This window comes from Sminthopsis crassicaudata, chromosome 1, assembly GCF_048593235.1.
Source record: "Sminthopsis crassicaudata isolate SCR6 chromosome 1, ASM4859323v1, whole genome shotgun sequence".
NCBI lineage: Eukaryota > Metazoa > Chordata > Mammalia > Dasyuromorphia > Dasyuridae > Sminthopsis > Sminthopsis crassicaudata.
The window spans coordinates 217,979,342-217,992,760 of record NC_133617.1 but is presented as its reverse complement, the minus strand read 5'-3'; the positions used below and the strand labels follow the sequence as shown (position 1 = coordinate 217,992,760).

General features: G+C 36.9%; 1 protein-coding gene across 14 annotated transcripts in view; it reads left to right on the top strand.

The window, feature by feature from the left end:
• Nucleotides 1-13,419, top strand: part of LDLRAD4 (low density lipoprotein receptor class A domain containing 4) — a 565,990-nt gene that overhangs the window by 140,895 nt on the left and 411,676 nt on the right. The window lies entirely within an intron of this gene.

Sequence of the window (13,419 nt, the reverse complement as noted above, 5' to 3'; positions counted from 1 at the left end):
GGCAATATTGGGCCTGACAAGTTTACTTATCAGGTAAATATTCAAATTAGCTGTGTTGAAACACCTTAGGAAAATACAATAGTTTTATTTATGATCTACAAATTTATTTACTTCCCCCTAGCCATTTAGATGAAAACCTTAGGTAAGATTATTTTCTTGTATAGAGTATTTAATATAACTTCAGAACTGGGTTCAGGTGATGTGCTGAGTTAAAACATTAGTAATAATAATAGTAACACATGTTTACATAGCATTTTTGGTTTGCAAAGCAATGTTTTCAAAACAACTTGTGACATAGGTAGTGGGGAGGATTGCCTCTTACATTTCCTTGGTTATTTTTATACCATTTCCCTTAAAAGGAAGAAAAAATACTGACATTACATTTATAAGCACTGATCTTGGAAAGTAGGGAGATGAAGACACTGCGTGATGTGGATAACAATGATTTCTTAATAGCCAAATCTAATGGCCTTTTCTGAATTCTCAGCCTTCAACATTGTTGACCATCCTACTCTCTAGGTTTGTGGAATATTGTTCTTTCTGAACACAGCCAGATCCATCCAGCTGCTCCTTCATCTCCTTTGCTTGATCTTTATAGGTCCTGCCTATATATTGTAGCTGACCCCCAGCCTCTGTTCTGGGCTCTTTTCCCTTTTCCTTCTATCCTATCTCTCTTGGTGATTTTATTAGCTCTATTGGGTTCAATTATCATCGTTATGCAAATGATTCCCCCTCTTTAAATATCTAGCCCTCCTCTCTCTCTTTGGCTTCAGTACTATATTACTGAACATCATGAATTATATGTGCCATAGACATCTTAAACTCAATGTTCTTTCTCAGCCTTTAATATTCTTCTATAGGGCCTTCCTCCTGTTCCCAGTGATAAATTACTTGTAGAGATTCTATTTTGTGGAAGGACCTAGACCAATCTTTATTCCATCTTCCAGCCCTTTTCCTGGTTCCCAGACCTCAAAAACATTCATTTGCCACTATTTTAACCTGGAACTTCCCTTAACACCTGAGGCTTTCTTGACCTAGAATATCCAGTTACCCTGTAGGTTTTTTAACGTAGAACTTACAAGACTTGCTCCCTTGCTTTCTATGGGTAAGTTATTTCTCAAATCTTCACTTTGTAGAGGGTCTCCAGCCTGTTTTCCTTCTCCTCCTGTCCTATTCCATGGCACTTAAAAAGCATGGCATGAACCAGGTACCTTTATCTTTCCTCCCTCCTTTTTTATCCCCCTCTTGTGAATCGTCTTCTCCAGATAGAATGTACAGTTTGTCTTTTCCATAATGCAGCAGTCCCTATAGTGGTTTCAATATATGGCAATTTGGTATAAGAAGTTAAATGGGAAATTTGGGGGAGTTTTGGAGCCACAAACAACACACTAAGGCCAAACATGACCAAATATTTTCCCAAATTTTATAATAAGCTTCTATAAACCCCCATAAAAGAAAAAGAAAAAAATTCAGAATTCTCTGGTATGAAGGGAGGCCCAAAATTTTTTCATGGATTTTCCAGATTAGGAGGGCATTATGTCTAGCCCTTTCAGTTTGTAAAGTGTACTTGTAATCTCCTTGAGGACAGGGGCTAGTTACTATATTCCTGGCACTTAGAATAGTGTCTTATTCAATGCTTGCTTGCCTTTTTTCATGTTTCAAACAGAACTTATCCTCATTATCTCAAGCCTTCCCATCTTCCCCATGTATTCAGTTATTTAGGGCACCAACATCCTCCCCATCACCTGGACTAAGAATCTCAGTATCTTTCTTGACTCTTCACTTGCACACATTTAAGATATCCATTCTGTTCTCAAGACTTGTCTTATTTACCTTCACAGTGTATTATTATATATTATATATTTTCCTTCTCTCTACTCACATACTAACAGCCATGGTGCAGACCAGATCACCTCCTGCCTATATGGTGACAAGAGCTTTCCTGTTGATCCCTTTGACTCAAGCCTCTTCCTATTCTAATCTGTCCTCCACTCAGCTGCCACTTATTCAAATCTGACTTCCTTTCCCCACTCAATAAACTCCAGTGACTTTCTGTCACTTCCAAATCAAATCCCATTTGTTTTTCACAATCCTTCACAGCCTGGTTCCTTCCTACCTCTTCAATTTCCTTACATTTCACTCTCCTTCACATACTCTACAAATACCCTTACACAGCTCACTTGCTTTTCCTCGAACACCAGATTCCTTGCTTCCCCGTCTCTCCCTTTTTCTCGGTCTGGAATGCTCTCTCTGCCCACCTGTGTTCTCCTAGTTTCCTGAAAGACAGCTCAAATCTCACCTTCTGCAGCAAGTCTTTGCCAGTCCCCCCTCTTCTAACATCTTCCCCTGGAGATTACTTTCTGTTGATGCTGGTTAGACCTTGTACATAGTTATTTGCATGTTGTCTCCCCATTAGACTATGACTCTTTTGAGGGGAGAGGTCATATCTTTGCCTTTCTTTTCCCTGGCACATAGTACACCACTTAATAATGCAAATGATCTGGCTGACTGTAGGCAACAATAGCAGAACTGAGAGTGCTGATTTGACTGCTGGGGTTGCTGTGCCAGTACTAATGATTTATGCTGGATGCAAGTTAAAGGATGACAGTCTTATTCATTTTTATTATATATTCTTTTCATAAAAGGACAAGTTTAGAAGAGTTTAATTCTTTGCAAAATGGTTTTAGAGGTTTAGTTGGCTAGGTTATATACACTTAAATACGAACTAGAAAAAAAATACTTATTACCCTGTTTAGATAAAGGCTTTGTTTTGTTTTGGTGGGATGGGGAGGTGTAAAATTAATCTGTTCAATTCACTTTACCTAATCTGTAGAGAGTATCACTGGGACTTTCCAGGAGTGCAGGAGCTAATCAAACATTTCTTTCTGTGACCTAGGCAAGAAATTTGGTCTTTTCCCTTACACATTCTCCTTGCTTCTCAATAGTGTGGTGACAAGGGTGGTGACTTAGTTTGAAGTAGCAATCATACATCCTCCCTTAAACCTGCTTTCTTCCTGTTACAAAAGCACTAGAGGAGAATTCACATTATCTTTTGGCTTCATATGTGAAAAACATTCTTGTAGAGTATTCTTCAAAATATCTCTCAGTATCCATTTCTCCCAAAGCCTTCCCTTCAGTGCTCCATTGTCCTCTGGCCATTGCTGAGGCTCCTTGGCACACATCTTGGATTTGAAGGATCTTATTTGGTGCTTTCTCTGGATGTTACTTTTTAAATATTCACAAGTTGTTTCATAAGTTTTGTTTTTAAATATCTCAAATGAAATTATATTTTATTTGAGAACACTAATCTGTCTTTAGTTTAATATCTCTTAATATCCAATATAGCATTTTGCTTAAAATTTATGTTGATACATACTTTCTAGTGGACTGCACTAATGACTTCTTAGTATAGACTGACCAAAAGTCATTGTAAGCATTGTACCAGCAAGTGGTATTTCTTTTTGGTTCCATTAGTTGAAAGGCAACTAGGGAGAAAGGCAAGATTCTTGCAAATTGGATTTAAAGTTTTGGAGTCTGGTCATATATTGCAAAAAAAGAAAAACAAAAATTTTTTTATTCAAAAAATATTTATATCTCCCCCCCACGTCTCCTCATCCACTGAAAAAGGAAAGAAGAAAAGAGAGAAATATAAAACCCTTGTGTCATTTAAGCCAAGTTGGCCATGTCCAAAAAATGCCTTTCTCATTCTCACTCTCATACCTAGCAAGGTAGGCAGCATTCTTCTTTATTAGTTCTCTGAAACCATGGTTGATTATTTGGTTGATCAGAATTCTTAAGTCTTTCTGACTTACTCATTTTTACGGTATTTGATTGTTCTCCTGGTCCTCTTAATTTAACTCAGCAGCAGTTCATAAAAGCCTTGCCCAGTCTTTCCATAGACATCTCTTTCTTCATTTCTTATAGCACAATAATATTCTATTATATTAAAATACCAGAATTTGTTATATATTCTGCTATTTCCTCATTGTTGGACACTTTAGTTTTCATTTCCTTACTACCAAAAAAGAGCTGCTGTAAATGTTTTTGAATACATAGAGTCTTTTCATGTTTCTTTGGAGGTGTAAGTATAATTATGATAGTTCTAGATCAAAAGGTGTATATATTAATTAACATTTTTTGGGGAATAATTTCAGATTGCTTTCTAGAATGGTTAGATCTGTTCACAGCTCTACCAAAAGAGTCTGGCTGTCCTATTTTTTTCCTGTAGTTTTTCCAGATTTGACATTTTCTTTTTTGTCAGCTTTACCAATCTTAGGATTTGGGGGTATAATTAGCGGTGATTTGGTGCATTTATTTTCATACAACTAGAGATAAGACATTTTTTCCTCCTTAAAAACCACCTTTTCATATATTCATTGCTGTTTGTCCTTTGTTTTCCAAGAGGAAGATCATGTTCACGTCTTGATTCATGAGTGAATTGGATTCAAATGAGGCAGATTTGTACCAAGTTGTCAGCTCCACTCTTTCTTTTGTAGTTATTGAAGTTTAGTGGCTAGACCAAAGTGTGTATTAGTGATAGCCCATAGCTCCTGCTTCAGCTACCTTCATGTCTGTTGGAACAAATGATTCTCATCCACCTATTCTACCTGCGGAAGCCTTGGGGTAGACACTCCACTATGTCCCTAATGGTCTTGTGGCCCATTAGCCGCCCTCAACCTGGTTTGTCCCTCTGTCAAGATCCATTTCCCAGGGTGTGGCGGTCCCTGATGCTGCAGCTTCTTGGAGCTACAGAAGAGAGTGGAGGGCCAGGTGAGCGCCCAAGGTGAATAAGCACTTCTGAGGAGGGCAGGGCAAATCCTCACACCAGAGTTACTAGTTCTTCTTGAACATTCTATGCAATCTGTTCATATATTTAGACTATCGATTGGGGAAATGGCTCTTACATATTAGTTCCTTATATATTTTGGAAATGAGACTTTTATTAATAAAACTCGCATTAAATTTTTTTCCAGTTGTTTCCCTTTTAATTATTTAATGACTAAATTTGTTTGTACAGAACTTTAATTTCATGTAATCAGATTGTCTATTTTATCTTTTTTTGATCCTTGCTTTACCTTATTTGGGCATGGATTTTTCCCCTCTCCATAGACATAAAAGGTAATGCTTTCCTGTTTCTCTAATTGTTTTGATGTGACCTTTTATATTTAGGTCATATATTATTTGGAATTTAGAATAGAGTGTGACATGTTGGTCTAAACCTAATTTCTGCCATAATTATGTCCAGTTTTCTTAGCAATTTTTACCAGACATTCCTTCCCTTCAGTACCTATTATATTAAAGGGATTTCAGTACCAAATCTTTATGTTTGAAATGGACTTAAAGTTGTTAAGAATGAAAGCATCAGGATCTAATAACCTTAACTTAATATTTAAATCCTGCAAGGATTAGGATATTCAGAGGAGGATCCTTAGTATGATTTATGGCAATTTGGGGGCATATTGTTTAATATCTTAGTATCTTCCAAGCTCCAGTGACAGACCATAAAAGAATCATATTGACTTGTCTCTTTGGGATACTTTATGGAATAGTACTAGCAAAGGACTTTGAGGTATTTGCTGATAAAGTGCTATTAATTATTAACATTATTAAAACATATCAGAGAACTCCCGTTTATCTTTTTATCCAATTTAGCAATGTTTTAATGATGTTCTCTGTTATAAAATAGCAATAGCACAACAGTGAACAGGTTACCTAGGTGCTCAGTGGCTCTAGAATGATCCAAGGTGCGATGGAAGCCAGTAAGGATAACACACACACATATAAATATATATACATATGCAATGCATATGTGTACATGTATGCATATGTATATGTATTGTGTATGTATATACATATGTACCATGTATGTATCTATGTATGTATGTCTCCAGAGCACTCTTGGCCTGGGGACTAAAGTCACTGAGTTATGGAGAATCAGGAAATGGGAAGTGATGAAGCAAACCTGGAAGGTAGCTTGTTTCTGCAGGCAGTAAATAAAGGTTACTAGAGAGAACTGAATCTTTCACTCTCCAGATTATAGTCTGTCTTTTCCAGAAGCCTTTCCCAACTAGACAGAAGGAAGTTTTGGACTCACACCCATTTTCAGTCCCTTCTTTTCTCCTCCACATGTCATGCATAAATGCAGATCAGGCATGCAAATGCATTTTTAAAAAATCCCCATGCCTGCCACAAAATCCACTTCACCCACTCACCATTTCCCTCATGGCTCCTTCTCTTTACCTTCTCATATTTCCCTGAAAACTTGGTTGTTTTTAACAACTGCCTCAGCTAGCAGGTGGCATTTAAACATTAAAGACCTTCTTATCTGCTATGTAGTTAGGATTGATGTAGGAGCTATTAATCTAATGACCTGGCAGATAAGAGGGGCTTTAAAGTTTAAATGCCTCCCAGAGGGGGGCTCAAAGCATCAATCCAGCTGATCCTTGGGCCATCTGGGGCTTAAAATAGTTCCAACTGCTGTGCCTTCTTAGGTAGGTTTTCTTCCTTAATTCCAAACTACTTCATCAGGTAACAATGCCCAGCCTGCTCCCCCATTACTTTATCCCCAAGTACCCCCTAACTCCCCCTATCACCAAGGCTGCTCAATGAGTCAGCCTCTCAAGCAGTAGTTCTAGGCATTAAAGGTGGTTTGGTTGATAGTTTGATTTCACAATGTGACTGACTGGATTATGAGATATTTTAGAAATACGTTTGTTTTTGAGCTCTAGTTAAAATTAAGATTTAGTTGTAAGGGTAAGATTAATGTCACAAAGTTTAGACCTTTGGAACTAATCCAGACTCTTAATTTTACAAATGAAGAAACTGAGACCCCCTTTCCCCCCAAAAAACTGAAGAAACTTGCTTAAGTATGCACAAGTAATTAATTTTAGATACTGTCAAAGAGAATTTGAAATCATTTGTGACACAGTGAGTATAGTGGACTCCAGAATCAGGAGAATTTTTGTTCAAATCTGGCCTCAGATGCTAGCTGTGTGACTCTGATCAAGTCACTCACCTCTCAGTTTCCTCATCTGTAAAATGAACTGGAGAAGGAAATGGCAAACCATCCCTGTATCTTTGCCCCCAAATGGAATCCTTTGGATGTGACTAAATAGCAACAATAACATTAACGGCGTAGAGGATCCCAGCACAATGGTAGGTAGAGATAAAAGACAAAACAAGAAACAAACAAAAAACTCCCCCAAACATTCCTGTGTGTTCAGGGAGATTACATGTATTATGTGTAGTGAGGAAGGGGATGGGTAGGTAGCGTGTGATGTAAATAATGATAAAAGAGTTTCAGGAGAGAAACTACTGGTAAGATGATCCAAAAATAATTCCATGGAAGACCTGAACTTTGAAGGTCTGGTTTCTGATTAATTTCTGACAAAGAGGGAGCCAATCATACAAGACAAATTATTGAGATAAATACAGAAAGTGTAATACTGAGTTCAAGGATCAGTAAGTTGGTCACTTTGGCCAGAAAGGAGCATACTGGGAATGGCCTTTTCTTTACACGTAAAGACAGTGGACAGAAGGCAAGGAATTACAGCATAGAGATTGTTAGAGAGAAAGTAAAGCAGTCCTCTGGGAGGGTGGTCTGAATGTTCATACAGGAGTACTTTCTGTCCAACCCTGCTTATTCTGAGGCTGCTTCTTTGCAGATTTAGTTCCTCTGTTTACAATTCAAAGCCCTTCATAAGCCCTCGGCCTCCTATTTTTCCAGGCTTCTTCTATACCTCACTACCTAACATATACTCTGATTCTGGCTATTTCTCAAACAAGTTATTTCATTTCTCTCCACTTTTTGCATTTTCTCTGGCTGTTCCCCAAGCCTGGAATGCTCTCTCTCCTCACTTTGCCCCAACTACTGACCTTCTTTCCCGTTCTAACTAAAAACCTACCTCCTATAGGAAGTCTTTTCCAATCTGTCTTAATTCCTCTTTGTTAATTATTTCCTATTTATCCTGTATATAGTTTGCTCTGTGTTTGCATGATGTCTCTCCATTCAATAAATTCCCTTTTTTTCTAGCACTTAGTATTTCACCAAATGGTAACTGTTTAATAAATATTTATTAAATTGAATTTCTAATGAGAAAGCATCAAACATAGTAATATTAGCATCCCTAACTATACTGTGTAGACACTTACTAGCTGTGTGACCTTAGTCAAATCACTTCATCTCTTTGAAACAGTTTTCTCATCTGCAAAATGGGAATAATAGCATCTGCCTTTCTGCGTTGTTGTGAGACTCAAATGACTTAATGCTATAAAGCTCTTTGCTTTTCTGGTTCTTATTGTTGCTTTTGTTGTTGTTTTAGGCCTCATGAGGACATACCTTGCGCTCTATATTTCTGGATTTTTTTCCTTCTCAGCTTCCTCTCTTCCTTGTACTGTGTTTGACCATAGAAGCTGATTTTTACTTTAGTTGCTTGGTTTTAGAGTTATTCAGAGGTCCCTTTTCAACTTATATTTAAAACATTCCCCCATAATTGATTTAAGCAATCCTAATAGCATTTATATAGTGCATTTATGAAACATTTAAAGGTTTGCAAAGTGCTATACATCTGTTATTTCAAATGGTCCCTAAGAGGTAGGTGCTGTTATTTTCTGTGTTTTACAGGTGAGGAAAGAGGCTGAGATAGAAATGACTGGTCCAGTGTCACACAGAGAGAAAAGGTTTGGGAGAAAATTCAAATTCATATCTTCCTGAGTCTAGATTGAACACTACACCACTTGTCTGTGACAGAAAGAGGTTGTCATTGATCTGTTCTACAGTAGAAATAAAGATTCTAATAGTAGAGGTCCTTAATGGATACTCTGGGATTAAGATTATATCGTTAGATTATTTTGAAAATCCCAGATTAGCTTTCTATATATTCTTTGTACCTTTTCATTTCTTAGCCTGAAAAAAAAACGATTGTCTGGATCATTGGAAATAGCTGGGATCCCGTAGTTGTTCTGAATTTGTTTAGCTAAGATCCTTAGAATTTTACTTCAATAGGTTCCCCTGAAATAGTCATAGAATTTATTTAAAACTCTGGAAAATTCTCTGAACTGTCTTGTCCCCAGACTCTTAGAATCCTACGACTTTTAGAGTTCTAAGGGGGACTTAGAGATTATATCGAATTTCTCCAATTTATAGCCATATGTAGCACAGTCAGATTTAGAATGGTGAGATGATTTCCCAAGATCATATAGCTAGTTGTAGCTGGGTTGGGACTAGATCCAGGGTGGGGGTAGAGAAGATTCCTTGTGATAGGGTCCCTAGTCAAGGCAATGCCAGGAAAGCCAGAATTATGTGGGTCATTCATGTAGTCTAAAAGCACCATAGTGAGTAGATCCATGGGGTATCACTAGGGCTTCCAGTGGTCTCAGAAAAATACGGAGCGACCAGAATCACCTTTAGGAGGGTGAGGTTATGAAAATCGCTTCCCCAGAGTCAGCCCCAGACTGTCCTTCACATGCCATCCACTAGGAAACTAGAGCCTTCTGTTGCCCATCTAAGTACTGCATGGGCCACTGCCCTGTCAGTCTCCCTTAACAATCTCTCTGACTACCCAGACCAAACCCCCTTCCCTGGCTGAACTTCAGCTATGTGTGTTGTATTCCCCTTTCAGAAAGCAGATTCCTTGAAGTCAGGGAATGTTGACATATTTGGTCTAACTATAGGCATTGAATTTCCAGTTTTGTTTTTCTACCACAGAGCGCTGCTGTGAATATTTTTATGTTTTATATGGGATCTTCCCCCCTCCCCAATCATTGATGTCAGTGGTGTAATAGTGGGATTTCTGGGGTCAAAATTTATAGACATATTTAGCAAAGTGCTGAGTATGTAGTAGGTGCTTCATAAATGCTTATTGATTGATTGAAGAGAAAGCTGCTTCTAGATAGTCATATGGTATGTAGAATCTGGGGTAAACTTGAACTCTAAAGCTTTTAGAGGTGAAAATCAATGCACTGAGTTGCAATTACAGGGAGCTACTGTAGGTTTCTGTAGCCTTAATGACCTCCTTCCTATGGCAGATACTAATGGGCTGTTTGCGGTCTAGTTATACAGTTTGCTGTCTGAGAAATACTCCAGGTGGAAGATATGTAAGCAATCCAATCCTGGACAAAGGAGAAATATATATAAAGAGAGGCAGGGGGAAAAGGGCTGGGAGGCGGGCAAAGGGAGGAGAAACAGAGAGAGACACACACACAGAAAGAGAGACAGAGAGACACAGAGAGAGAGAGAGAGAGAGAGAGAGAGAGAGAGAGAGAGAGAGAGAGAGAGAGAGAGACAGAGAGACAGAGAGACAGAGAGAGAGACAGAGAGAGAGAGAGAGAGACAGAGACAGAGACAGAGAGACAGAGAGAGACAGACACACACACACACACACAGAGAGAGAGAGAGAGAGAGAGAGAGACAGACAGACAGACAGACAGACAGACAGACACAGAGAGAGAGAAACAGAGAAAGAGGAAGAGAGACACAGAGAGAGAGGGACAAAGAGAGACAGAGAGACAAAGAGAGACAGAGAGACAGAGAGAGAGAGACAGAGAGAGACAGAGAGACAGAAACAGAGAGACAGAGAGATGGAGGAAAGGAGGGAGGAGAAAAGCAAAAGAGATTGTGTATATGTTGGAAAATGTTATATCCTATATGTGAGATATACCTGAGAAGATAAAAAATATTTGGTGCATATATGCAGCAGTTTAAAATTTTTCCATATGTTAAAAGAGAATGGTGTCATAGGTTGTCATTGCATTAGTACTCACACTGCAAAAATATTTACTTAATTGTAATAATAGTATTTATGTAGCACTTAAAGGTTTATTAATCAAGTTGCATATGTTATCTCATATATTCTCACTATAGTCCTGGGAAATAGATGCTATTATTATCCTCATTATACAAATAAGGAAATTGAAGCTAATCTACCCAGGGTCATACTGAAAGTTAGTGTCTGAGGTGGGATTTGAACTTGGGTCTTCTTTACTCCCAACCACTCTGGCCATTTTAATACTTAGTCGTCTTATTTAAAATATTTTTTAAAATTGCTTTTTGTTTTTACTTCATACTTATTTTCTCATAAACCACTGGAAAGGCTTGTTTTATGAAACCCCCCAACTCTGTGTTCCCCAAGTCTCCACACAAATATTACTCCCTCTATTATAAAAAGGAAAACCATTTAGTTACAGTGAGTCACCTTAGTAATGGATCCCAGTGTTTTTGATAATGGGGTATGTATGTCCCATTCATAATACCCATTTCTTTATTAAGAGATGGGAGATATGTTTCTTTATCAGTTCTCTAGAAATTTAATTGTTGATTACAATTCATCAGAATTAACTGATTTTTAGTGTTATCAGGGATACTGTTGCAGCAGCTGAGGATTTTTTCTTGGTTTTGCTTTCTTCACTTTGTATCACTTTATTCAAGTATTTTAACATTTCTCTGAAATCCCCATATTTGTCCTTTCTTATGACACAATAATATTCCATTATATTAATATTCCACAATTTGTTCAGCCATTTTCTCAATTGATGGTCAACTATTGAGTTTGCAGTTTTTTTTCCTACCACAGCGCTGCTGTGAATATTTTTATATTTTATATGGGATCTCCCCCCCTCCCCAATCATTGACATCAGTGGTATAATAGTAAGATTTATGAGCTCAAAAGATATAAACAATTTACTGGTTTTTTTCTTGCATTATAGCAAAATTATTTCCCAACATGCTTGGGTTTATTAGAGTTTTTCCTTCACAATATTTACTCTTTCTTTCTTTTCTATCATTGCAGCCAGTTTGCTGGATATAAGTAAAAGAAACATCAGAGTTGTTTTGAATTTTACTTATCTTTTTGTTAGTGATTTACAGTAGTATTTTGTACGGTGGTTGACCATTTGAATTACTCCTAAAAATTGTTTCCTTATTTTTTTTATCACTTAATCTATAGGGGAAATAAAGCTTAGTGTGTCAATTCCCTGTGTATTTTTAGGTAGTAGATTTTTATAAAACATCCTTTAAAAAATATTTCCTACTTGTTCAGTTTCTCTTCTGATTCTAGCCACATTGATTTTGTTAGGCTAAATTTAAGAAGACATCTGGTCTAAAAACAGACCAGATAGAATATAATTTGATGAAATATAAGTTCCAGAGGTCAAGAACTGTTTCATTTCTGTCTTTGTGATACCAGGCATACACTAGTCACTAAATGCTTGTTGATTTATTCTTAAGAAGAAAATATTCCAGTAGATATGAAAAAGTCCTAAAAACATAATTTGGATTAGTGGGTTATACCAAAAATTTAAATTGGCTGTGGACTCTATCATTGTGTGTAGCACATTTTTCTCCATTTCTAAATGAGAAAATGTGTGACTAGATAATAGTTACTGTGAAAAGATTTGAAGGTTTTAGTGTATTGCAACTCAGCAGTGTAACCTGAGCGTTAAAAAATTGGAGGAGGTACAAATGCTATCTTAGGCTCCATTAAAAGAGCCATCATGTATAGAATTTTGCCCAAGTTGTTGGTATTGTAAAAGTAATAGTCAGGCACTAATGAGTAGACATGCCACTAGAGTAAAGCTTAAACTTTGGGGCACATAACTAAACATGAGGGTTGTGAAAAATTTGACAAGAGGAAAAGTATCAAATATTCCACCAAAATTTAATTTTTTATGAAAATGTCTGACTTTTCTTGTTTTGTCTGTGTGAGGCAATTGGGGTTAAGTGACTTGCTGAGGGTCACACAGCTAGTAAGTATTAAGTGTTTGAGGTCCCATTTGAATTCATGTTTTCCTGACTCCAGGGCCAGTGCTCTATCCATTGTGTCATCTAGCTACCCTCTTGATGTAAAAATAAACAAACACATCAGTCTCAGTAGTATGCAAATTTACTTTTATCTTTAATAAATCAGAAAAGTATGTGTATATAATTTTGTGATTTTATATATACATTTTATATATAGTATATATATACATATACTAACAAATTGTTTTAAAATAAATTTTAAATATTTTCTTTGTATACTTTATATATATATATGTATGTGTAAAAAAATATATATATACCTATATATCTGGGGTTACATAAAAATACTTAGGCAAAAAGGAGTTTCAAGTAGAAAAAGTTTAAGAAGCCCTGAAGTAAAGGAATGAATTGCATCAATCCCAATATTTCTGCTAAAAATGAAAGATACAAAGAAGTTAAGTGGCATCTACAGTTATGTCTTCTACATTGCTACATCCCCCCCCCTTATTCCCCATATATTACAAGTTGGTATAAGAAACTAAATGGAAATTATTGGAGAGTTTTATGGAAGCTATAAACAATACATGACGACTAATAAGATGACACAGGGCCTATGAATAAAGACTTAACCCAGACTTTACCATAGGAAACTATAAACACTCCATGAAAGAAGAGAAAATTCA